Raw genomic sequence first — 9,624 nt, forward strand, 5'->3', positions numbered from 1 at the left:
AGGAAGGGATATCTATCTAATTAATGTTGATATGAGAGATAATGAGCTTCTGTGAACGCTCCTTTCTAGGTGGGATTGCTTGGTGGTAATCCAATCTAGATGCTTCTACAGCTAGGCCCATGCTTAGTCTCTACTAATCATCAATGGGTTGACTCTTATAGCCTGTTTGGAAGTTTAGAAGGGAAAGAAGTAGAGGGGAGGAAAATAGTGAGGAGGAGATTAGAGGATAATGGTTATTTTCCACTTTATTTGGATGTTTTTAAAATTATAAGGGGGAAAGAAGGAAGTAATTAGCTATTCCTCTTATTTGGATGTTTTAAAAATTATGATGGAAAGAAGAAAAAATTATTTAAATAAACAAATTTACCTCTATTTGAAAATGGACGCGTAACATTGGTCTATAATTAATTTGTTAGATTAAATAATTATGACTATAGCATGCAATATTTTTTTTTTTGATAATTTTTTTTTTCTGATGTGAATTAAATAATCAACATTGGTTTATGATTAAATAACTTTACTGCTTTTTTATTATACTAAAAAAAAAAAAAAAAAACCCCATCCTTAATTGATAATAATTAAAATAAGAAAAAAAATGTTTGGTTTGTTTGTTTATTGAAAAAATCAACAAAATATTGAATTTTGAGTGTTTCTTTCATTTATTTTTATTATTTTATTTTTATTTTGCTTAGTACGTAAATTTAGTTTTTTGAGGTTTCGGAGAAGAATTGAGACCAAAAAAAAAAAAAAAAAGTTAGGAAAAGTAACTCTATGAATTAACTCAAAAAATAAGACAAGAACACAGGACTGAGAGGACTCACTACCATTCTCATGTCTTTGCACATAATATTTCAAGTTACCGTGAACTAGTTAGCATCACAAATGTTTTGTCACATAAATAAGACAACATGGACATGAGCCAAAGGTCACCAACTAGTCTGGTCAATGTCTTGTACATTAACACCATGCTTTACCAAGGTTGTGTTTCTCATAATCATCAGCTATGAACATATCATTGAATCAAGAAGATGATAAATTAAAAAGAAAAAAGGAGGAAGAAGATGATTTTAGCAACAATCAAGATAGTTTAGCCTACCATAACGTAATGCAGCAAAGTTCCCCAGACAGCCTTAGCATCAGTCTAAGAAAGAGTATAAATATGATCTATCCAACAATCAAAAAAGAGAGTGTATAGAAATCAGATAAGTTTAGTCAACTACAGCATAACTCAGCAAAGTTCACCAGACAGCCTTAGCTGATATCTAAGCAATAATATCAATATGATCTATCCAATGATCAAGAGTTATTGAAGTACTTCTACCTGAGTTGTCACATATCTGTACTTGCTAACAGATTTGTTTCAGAAAGCAAAACTAAAAAAAACACAAGCTGGTGCCAAAGAAAAATTAATCCCAAGAGTTTACAGTTTAGAGATCAATTGAAAAAAGTTTTTAGAAGCTGAAATTGTCTTGGAACATATACTTGTCTAATTGTTAGAGAAATTTAAGGATCAGACATCACTGTGAACAATAGCTCCTTGTGCTCCTCCATTGGATAGCCAATAAAAGCTCTCAACATATCTAGATTCTTAATAAGATAGAGATAAGCCCTCATTTGCAATCTAGAATCAATTCCTATCTCATCCAAGAGATGGAACATGTCTTGCTCAGGAATGGGAAGACGTGCCAAACTCCTCTCAAAAATTAAATTTCATTCTCTAAGTGCTGAATTTCCTTTTCTCATTGCTAAAGCAACATCTTGAATTGCTCCCATAATTTGTTCCATGTCCTCATTTTTTGATGTTTTTCTCTTTTTGGCTTTTGAGGAGGCTTCACCTGTATTATTATCACCCACATTATCACAGCTCTCCAAAGTAACTTCATTTTGAGCAACAAAAGGATCAATATCTTCATTGTTCTCCATAGAGCCCTCTTTGGTTAAAGTAGCCCACCGTTGCCTCATCTCCGATGCAGTTTTAGATTGTTCTCCAGTTGCTCTTTCTTTTCCATAAAGCTCAACCAATTTGTCATAGTTTGGAATTTGTTTGTTCTTAAGTTCTTTTGCTTTAGGTTTAGCCTGTTAAAAAATGACAACAAAATAAACCCATTACACACAAAGCTATTAATTCTATTAATCCTTAGAAATATCTTTCTACAAAGTAACATATATATATATATATATATATATAGCCCTTTACACACAAAGCTAAAGTCACAATATCAAAGGTGCCAAGATGTAACCGTTTATATATCATGGGTTATGTGTATATATATATATATATATATATATCAAGGTTCGATCCTCTTTTACACCTTATGTGTTATATAACACATGAGTTTCAAGGTATTATATAACACTTGATATTTAAGGAATAGTTCAGGTATTATATAACACATGCCAATAGGTGGACTACACCTTGGACCTTGGGTTGAATATCATTCAATGAGCCCAAAGTATTAAGAGGAGTAAACCTTAATCTTAAGGTTGTGGATTCACTTGAGGATTAAAAATTGATCTTAAGTTTGAGAATTCAAGAATAAATGTTCATAGTATATAAGGGATCATACTTGCAAAGGCAAAATCATCAAGAGCAACCATAACCACTTTATTACTCCACATTAAAAGCTATGAGCTCTGTCAAGGATAATGTACCCAACTTTTCTCGTTATGGAATTACAGTGCATTAACTAGATATGAGTGTTTAGTAGGAATAGGATTAGACTTACCTCAACTATTCCTTAAATATGCAATATACTGGAAATGAAAATTTCACGTTCATATTTCTTGGATAATTCTTGATTAAATTGCCTTGAACTTTTATGCACATAATTTTCAGTTTACAAAGTTACACATAATTGACATCAGTGTGAGAGCATGTTTCAATCAAGACTATAACAGTTCCATATCTAAACACTTCTTAAAGGAAGAAATTCTAATATGTTAAAAAAAGTGAAGCACAGGCACTTTCGTATACCAGTTCCCAACAACGCATTTATCCAACTTGCACTATATAGCTTAAGTCCAACAAGGGGAAGATTATGCAAGTGACACAGTAAATAATATCCTGGTGATAGATTACACACTGCTCAGGAAGGAATCATGGTTGAGATAGCATAGTATCAGATTATAAAATGACATACAAAAGCCAGAAAAATCAGAGTTAAGTAAACAACAGCACACCTAAGACAAAGAACAGAGACAAAAAAAAAATACAACTTTGATACTTTATCAAGTAATATTTGGAACTTAATGAAGAGTGAGACACACACAGAAAGACACATGTGAATATGCAACTAGAGCAGCAGAATATATTTAAAAAAATGTGCTCCTGGATAATGAAACGTGAGACACACACAGAAAGACACATGTGAATATGCAACAGCATCTCAGGTTGTGTTTTATATATAATTATAGAGCAGGGCACAATCTAATCATATGAAAATCTTTCATGATGTTGAGTAACTCCCGACAACTCATTGTTTAGTTTCAATCATTAGATTCCTTCACGATGACATACAAAAAAATAATTAATAAATAAATAAAGCAAAGAGAGAGACAACTACACAGTGAGATGCTGCACAAACTCATGTGAGTTTGATCACACACAATCAAACAGGCAATTTATCAAACACATTGTGAGCAACTCTTTTAAACTTTAAAATTCTAGTTAAAAAAAAAAAAAAAAAAAAGACCCAAATCAGAAACCCATTCACAAAAACAAGAAATTATCCAATAAAAATCACAAACACAAACCAATCATCAAAAACTTGACCATAAAATCAAACTTACACAGAATAAACAATCACAAAGCCTAGGTTTAAACATAGTTCATCCATATATCACGAACTAAAGGATTGCAAGTGTTTAGATAAAAATAAACAAGAAACACAAATTCATATATAGCTAAAATATACAAATTTATGCAAGTTCACAATCTAGACTCATTCAAGCACTTTATCAAACACGTTATGAGCAATACTTTGAAATTTTAAAATTTAAGAAAAAAAACCCTCAGATCCGAAACCCACCACAAATAACATGTTATTTCCCATAAAATCAAAATTAATAAGAAATTATCCAATAAAATCACAATTTTAAGAACATAGTTATTTGATCCAACTCAAAAGAAACCCATGAAACAAAAATTAAAACAGAGTTTACCTTTGTGAGAGAATGCTAGGCGTGAGAGAGAAGAGTGAAAGACAGTCCAAGAGTGAAGAAGTCATGAGAGAGAGAGAGAGAGAGAGAGAGAGAGAGAGCCAACGTGAGCTAAGAGAGCTTGAGAGAAATTTGCAGTAATAAGGCTGATAGCCAATACTACACCGTTTTGTGGCTAGTCTATATCTATATATCATATTATATTATATTATATAATAAAAGTTAGGTTTAGACGCTGTAGTTGCGCTATGTGATTTCACCAAATTGTAGAAATTTTAATAAATTTTTAGATTTTAAGAATAAATATATACATATTTTTTAGATAAATATGACAAATCAAGTAATGAAATAAAGTAATATTTGATTTACAACTATAAAAGTTGTGTCTATTTAAAATGTGATCAATAAAGCCTAAAATTAATAGAGTAGAATTATCTAAGGATATAATTTAAATAAAAAAGAGAGATAAAACAACACTAAAAAAACTAAAAAAGAGGTTTTAGCATCTTAAATTGCAATAACTTATACTACAAAAAAGAGGCATAAAAGAGGTCTAATACATCCACTTAGAAATTGAAACTCCCACAATTGGAAAAAGAGCTTCCGTTGTATATTGAAATCATATATACAAATTTGCATATGTTTCTTTAAAAAACGTAAAAGAAAAAAAAAGGTAGAACTTGCATTTTTTTTCCTACGTTTCTTTTCTTTTCTTTTTTTTTTTTTTTTTTTTTGTGTGTGGATAAATTTGCATCTTATATCATCTTTTTCCTAATAATTAAGTTAAAAAAAAAAAAAAAAAAGGTATTTGAGTTTACCTAAACTACTTCTTTTTGTTCATATCATCTTCTTCACAACCTAAAATTCCCACTATATACACACACAGTTTTTTGGTGTTTCATTATTTCTACTACGTACTTTACAATTATTTGCTATATTATTCCTTTCTCCTCTTTGCCCTACCTACAACCTTGTAGGTAATTTTTTTTCTTTCATCAAATTGAATAGATTTTGTGTATTTGTTGCCTTTTTATTATATATAATATGATTTTTGTCAACAAGTTTTATAGATAGGATGAAATTCTATGTTTGATCACACCTTTTAGTGTTTTTTTTAGAAGTCAATATAGCAAACAATATATTTTTATTTTTTTTAATTTCTTATTACATGATTATTTGTTGTTGACATCAATATTTTATAATGGATTTAATTTGTTATGGCTTTTGTTTGGTATTTTATTCCATGTAATCTATATTCTTTAATTAAAAGAAAATTTTGCTTTCAAACATGAAATTAGATACGAGAGAATCTATCTATCCAATTTTCTATATAAGTCTATTTTTACTTAACTCAGGTTTTTTTTTTTTTTTTTTTTTAAGTTCAAAATTTTGGATATTTTTTCAATTATTGAATTCATTATTTTTTCATGTGTAATATTAATATCTGTGTTTTATTATGATAAAAATATATATATATATATATATATATTTGTGTTCTTAAAGGCTAAAACACAATACAATTACAAACATTACTTTAAGTTAGGGTGTTATATTTATTTATTAGTAAGTTAGAATGTTACATTAAGTTAGAGTATTATATTTTTATTTATTATTAATTTAGAATGTTACATATGGATACATAAGTTGGTTTAGGGTTGATATAACTTATAACTATTTGAATGAAAATCAACACTAAAACAAATGATTTAAATATCAAAATAAGAAAAAAAATTAAATTTATTTTAAGTGTACAAGTACTATTCATTTTTTAATCTTAAATTTTGATTTTTTTTCATTTTATTTATTATTAAATTTAATTAGATTATCAAAAATTTTTATTAAGTCGTGCATCGCACAGGCATAATACTAGTATATAATAATAAGTGAACTCAAAGTGTGAAATTAAAATTAAAATTAAAATTCTAATTATGTGGCACGTGTACACACCGATTAAAACTCTAATTGTGTGTAACGTGGTAAATGTCGATTAATGTTGTTTATTTTTTTTAGTTTTTTGGGGTGTATAAAACATTCTGCTCTTCACCTTTCATCCTCTCCTTCTCAAAACCCAAAATCCTTCCTCTCCTTCGATATACAGCTCCCCTCTTCTTCAATGGATGCTATGGAATTTCAAAAGAATATCTCGGTATCAATGATGCATGCCTTTGGGTATTTTTGTACACAAATTAGAAATACAGCTCCCCACGCCTTCGTTTTACAGTGAGAGCCTCAGCCTCTGTCAACTTTTTCTTCAATTTCTTTGTTGTATAATTCCTTCTCTTTCTTTTCAAATCGAAAATGAGAGAGTGCATTTCAATCCATATTGGCCAGGCCGGTATTTAGGTCGGAAATGCTTGCTGGGAGCTTTACTGCCTTGAGCATGGCATCCAGGTATTCTTCTCTTCTTCGTACTCTTGCTCGCTATTTATTTGCTATGAATTTGTACAAGTATGTGTGTATTTGATTTCTCAGATCTGTGATTTTCGAACTTCACTGTGGTATGAAGTAGCATTTTTATTGACTTTATATGAGATCTGAAATTTTAGCCTGTTTTTGTTGTTACGATTTTGCTGCTTTGCTTTTTCATTAGATCTGCGTTTGTTTGTCAATATGATTCTCCTTTCTTGTGTGTTTGTTTGTTTTTTGTTCAGATTTGTGCCTTTTATCAATGACATTTAGTCACGTGCTTCGCATTTTTCTTGATTCACTTCAGATCTGTGATTTTCTCTGAATTGTTTTTGAAATTGAGTGGTTTAGTTGTTTCAAATGTTATATCTGTGGTATTAAGCATCAGATATGTGTTCATGTGATTAAAGACTCTCAGGTAGAAGTAAATTAAAGATATTAATTTTATCTCTTTTTCCAGTGTCAGACGCAATGGTATTAATCCTGAGGACATATCTCTTTTTCCACCATTGCCGACCTTTGCTTTCCAATGTGATGATTTTGGTAGTGTTCTTCGAGGTAAGCTTTCTTTTTCTCTTTCTTTTTTTTGAGGGCTCATCCTTATGAAGAGCACTGATAGTGCGGGGGTTATAAAGGTATTATAAGAAAGATTTAATATATGAAGAACTATTATTATTATATTTTTTGGATATTTTTGGAAGTTTTTCAAATATTAATTTATGAAGTGTGAGTAATATCTGAAGCATAAGTTCAGCCATTGTTCTCCCTCAAAAAAGAAAAAAAAATCAGCAATTGTGCAAGTTAACTCTAAATGTTATATATATATATATATATAATAAAAGTATATTCTTTATCTCAAGAGATAAAGCAACCTACTAAACAAAAAATTTTGGTATGCTTTTACATATTTCATAATTTATTTAGTTAGTTTGTAACATTTACATTATAGAATAATAACTACTACTTATGTGTGTATTGCTCATACAAAATAATCTATGCTTTTGATAGTTTTGTGTTGAAGTTGGAAAAGCTAGTGCGTATTATTTCCCATTTTATGAAGTGGTGGACCTAGATTTCGTTTGTTATCCATTTATGCTTTTGACAATATTTGATTGATGAAAATTGTGGTTATTTAATTTTTCTATATTATTGTTTTAGCTCTTACCAAATTATCAAATAGTCATAATACAATTGTAGGATAACTTATGTCCCTTAATAGGGTTCTTCTTTTATTTTTGGCTACCTGTTACCTTAATTTCCCATTTATTTTTTTTTCAATTTATTGAGTGAAGTTTTCTTTGATTGTTGTATTGGTTAGATTTTATTTTTGTTTGGCAGATTTTTGTTAGGTTTGCACTTTTTTTGTTTGCCTTTATGTTTTGTTGATTACTATTGAGTGTAGATTTATTGATGATTTCTCTCAAAGTGAAATTATGGTTTCAATGGAATTATTTATTGCATTTTTTAAATAGAAAAAAATAGATAGATAACAAAGATTTTGTTAAATACTGTTTTGCCGCATGGTTTAAGGTTTGGCTACCTTTTTCCCTAATCTCTCATTTATTTTTTCAATTTCTTGAGTTCTGTTTTGTTTGATTGTTATATTGATTAAATTTTTTTTGACCCTGAGTGATGGGTTTTTCAGCCCAATAAGCCCAAACATAAATTTATAGAGAGTGGGCTACGAGGTTTAGTGCTGGCCGTCGATCACCATGCATGAACTTTTTCTATAAAAAATGCTAAGGGTTCTTTATAAACGGGGGAATGCTCCTCGGCCTGTAGCCGAGGAGGCCTGATGGGTCTCTCACTTTTTCTTTTTTCTTTTTCCCCCCTCTCCTTACTTTACTAGCTTTTCTTATATAGTTTTCATCTTCCTATCTCCTCCTTCATCTGTTGATCACCTATTGGCCTTTTTTCTGGTCGTCCGTCCCATCAGAGGCCTTATCGGTACTCAAGTGGTTCACTCTGATCAACGTTATCCTGCCAAGGGGTTACCTCCCCATTAATGCGGCCAGGGGAGTTAGTTGAATGCATTAAATGTGAGAATGACAGCTTACTTTGGGTTAGTCTCTCCTAAAATCCCCCTCGTCAGGCCGAGGATGAGGTGGTCCTCGGCGTGGATTGGGAAAAGAGGCTTTCCCCAATTCAGCCTAACAACAAAAAATGGCCTATGCACCTCGGCCTGGGCCTTGGCTCGTTTCATGATGGGCCGAGGCTATCAGGCTCATAGGCCCCACAATAGCCCCTCAAAACCCTGCTGCACGTTCCCTGGGACGGGGAGGAGGGTTTTGACACTCGCGGGTCCATTGACGAATTGTCCCACTTCGGTTGTACTGATGCTGGCGGCCTTTTGACTGCCCAACGCGCGTTTTTAGCGTTTCAAGACTTAATGGGCGCCACATTAAATTTTGCGGCAGCACGTTTCCCACTTTCAACGACATGATCTTTTGCTTTTATGAGCAAGCGGTACATTTGGGGAACTTAAGGGGGAGTAAATATACCTGTTTGGACTTAAGGTTTCATCATTTTCGCGCTTACAATTATTGACGCGTATAATTTGAATCTGGCTCGACTTGCACACTATCTGAAGGGTTCCGTCATATTTCTGTAAGTCTTCTTTTCCTAGTGATCCAAATTTTCTCGATTTCACTCTTCTTTTTCTCGTTTAGAACTTTAGTTGTCTTGGGGAATGGGTAAGTTTAAGAAGTTGGTCGAGTCCGATGAAATGATGAACAAATTCAGGGTTGACTATGGGATACCCAATAATGTGAATTTGAAGTATTGTGAAGAGGGAGAATGGTACCTTAGGAGGAGGGAAGGTGAAGTTGTGATCCCGATAGTTGCTTTCGTAGAAGGAGGGATGAGAATCTCTATGAGGCCGATAACCCTTAATTACCTCAGGCATTTTGCCTGGCCCTACTCAGTGCGCCGTGAATGTATTTAGGATATTAGGTGTGTAGATACCTGAATGAGAAAATGGGCTGAGACTGATTCACCACGACGTGAACTGGTGTTATAACCTTCATCACCTGAGGGTAAGACATTTATATAAAGACAAGG

General features: G+C 31.7%; 1 long non-coding RNA gene across 1 annotated transcript; it reads right to left on the reverse strand.

Annotated features, from left to right (window-relative positions):
- Positions 1-1,165: 1,165 nt before the first annotated feature.
- Positions 1,166-4,325, reverse strand: LOC136064441 (uncharacterized). The gene is made up of 2 exons (XR_010626045.1): positions 4,162-4,325; positions 1,166-2,076 (listed from the first exon to the last, which is right to left on the reverse strand). It is a non-coding gene; the product is annotated as an uncharacterized LOC136064441 (long non-coding RNA).
- Positions 4,326-9,624: the final 5,299 nt, after the last annotated feature.

This window comes from Quercus suber, unplaced genomic scaffold, assembly GCF_002906115.3.
Source record: "Quercus suber isolate HL8 unplaced genomic scaffold, Cork oak 2.0 scaffold_689, whole genome shotgun sequence".
Taxonomy (NCBI): domain Eukaryota; kingdom Viridiplantae; phylum Streptophyta; class Magnoliopsida; order Fagales; family Fagaceae; genus Quercus; species Quercus suber.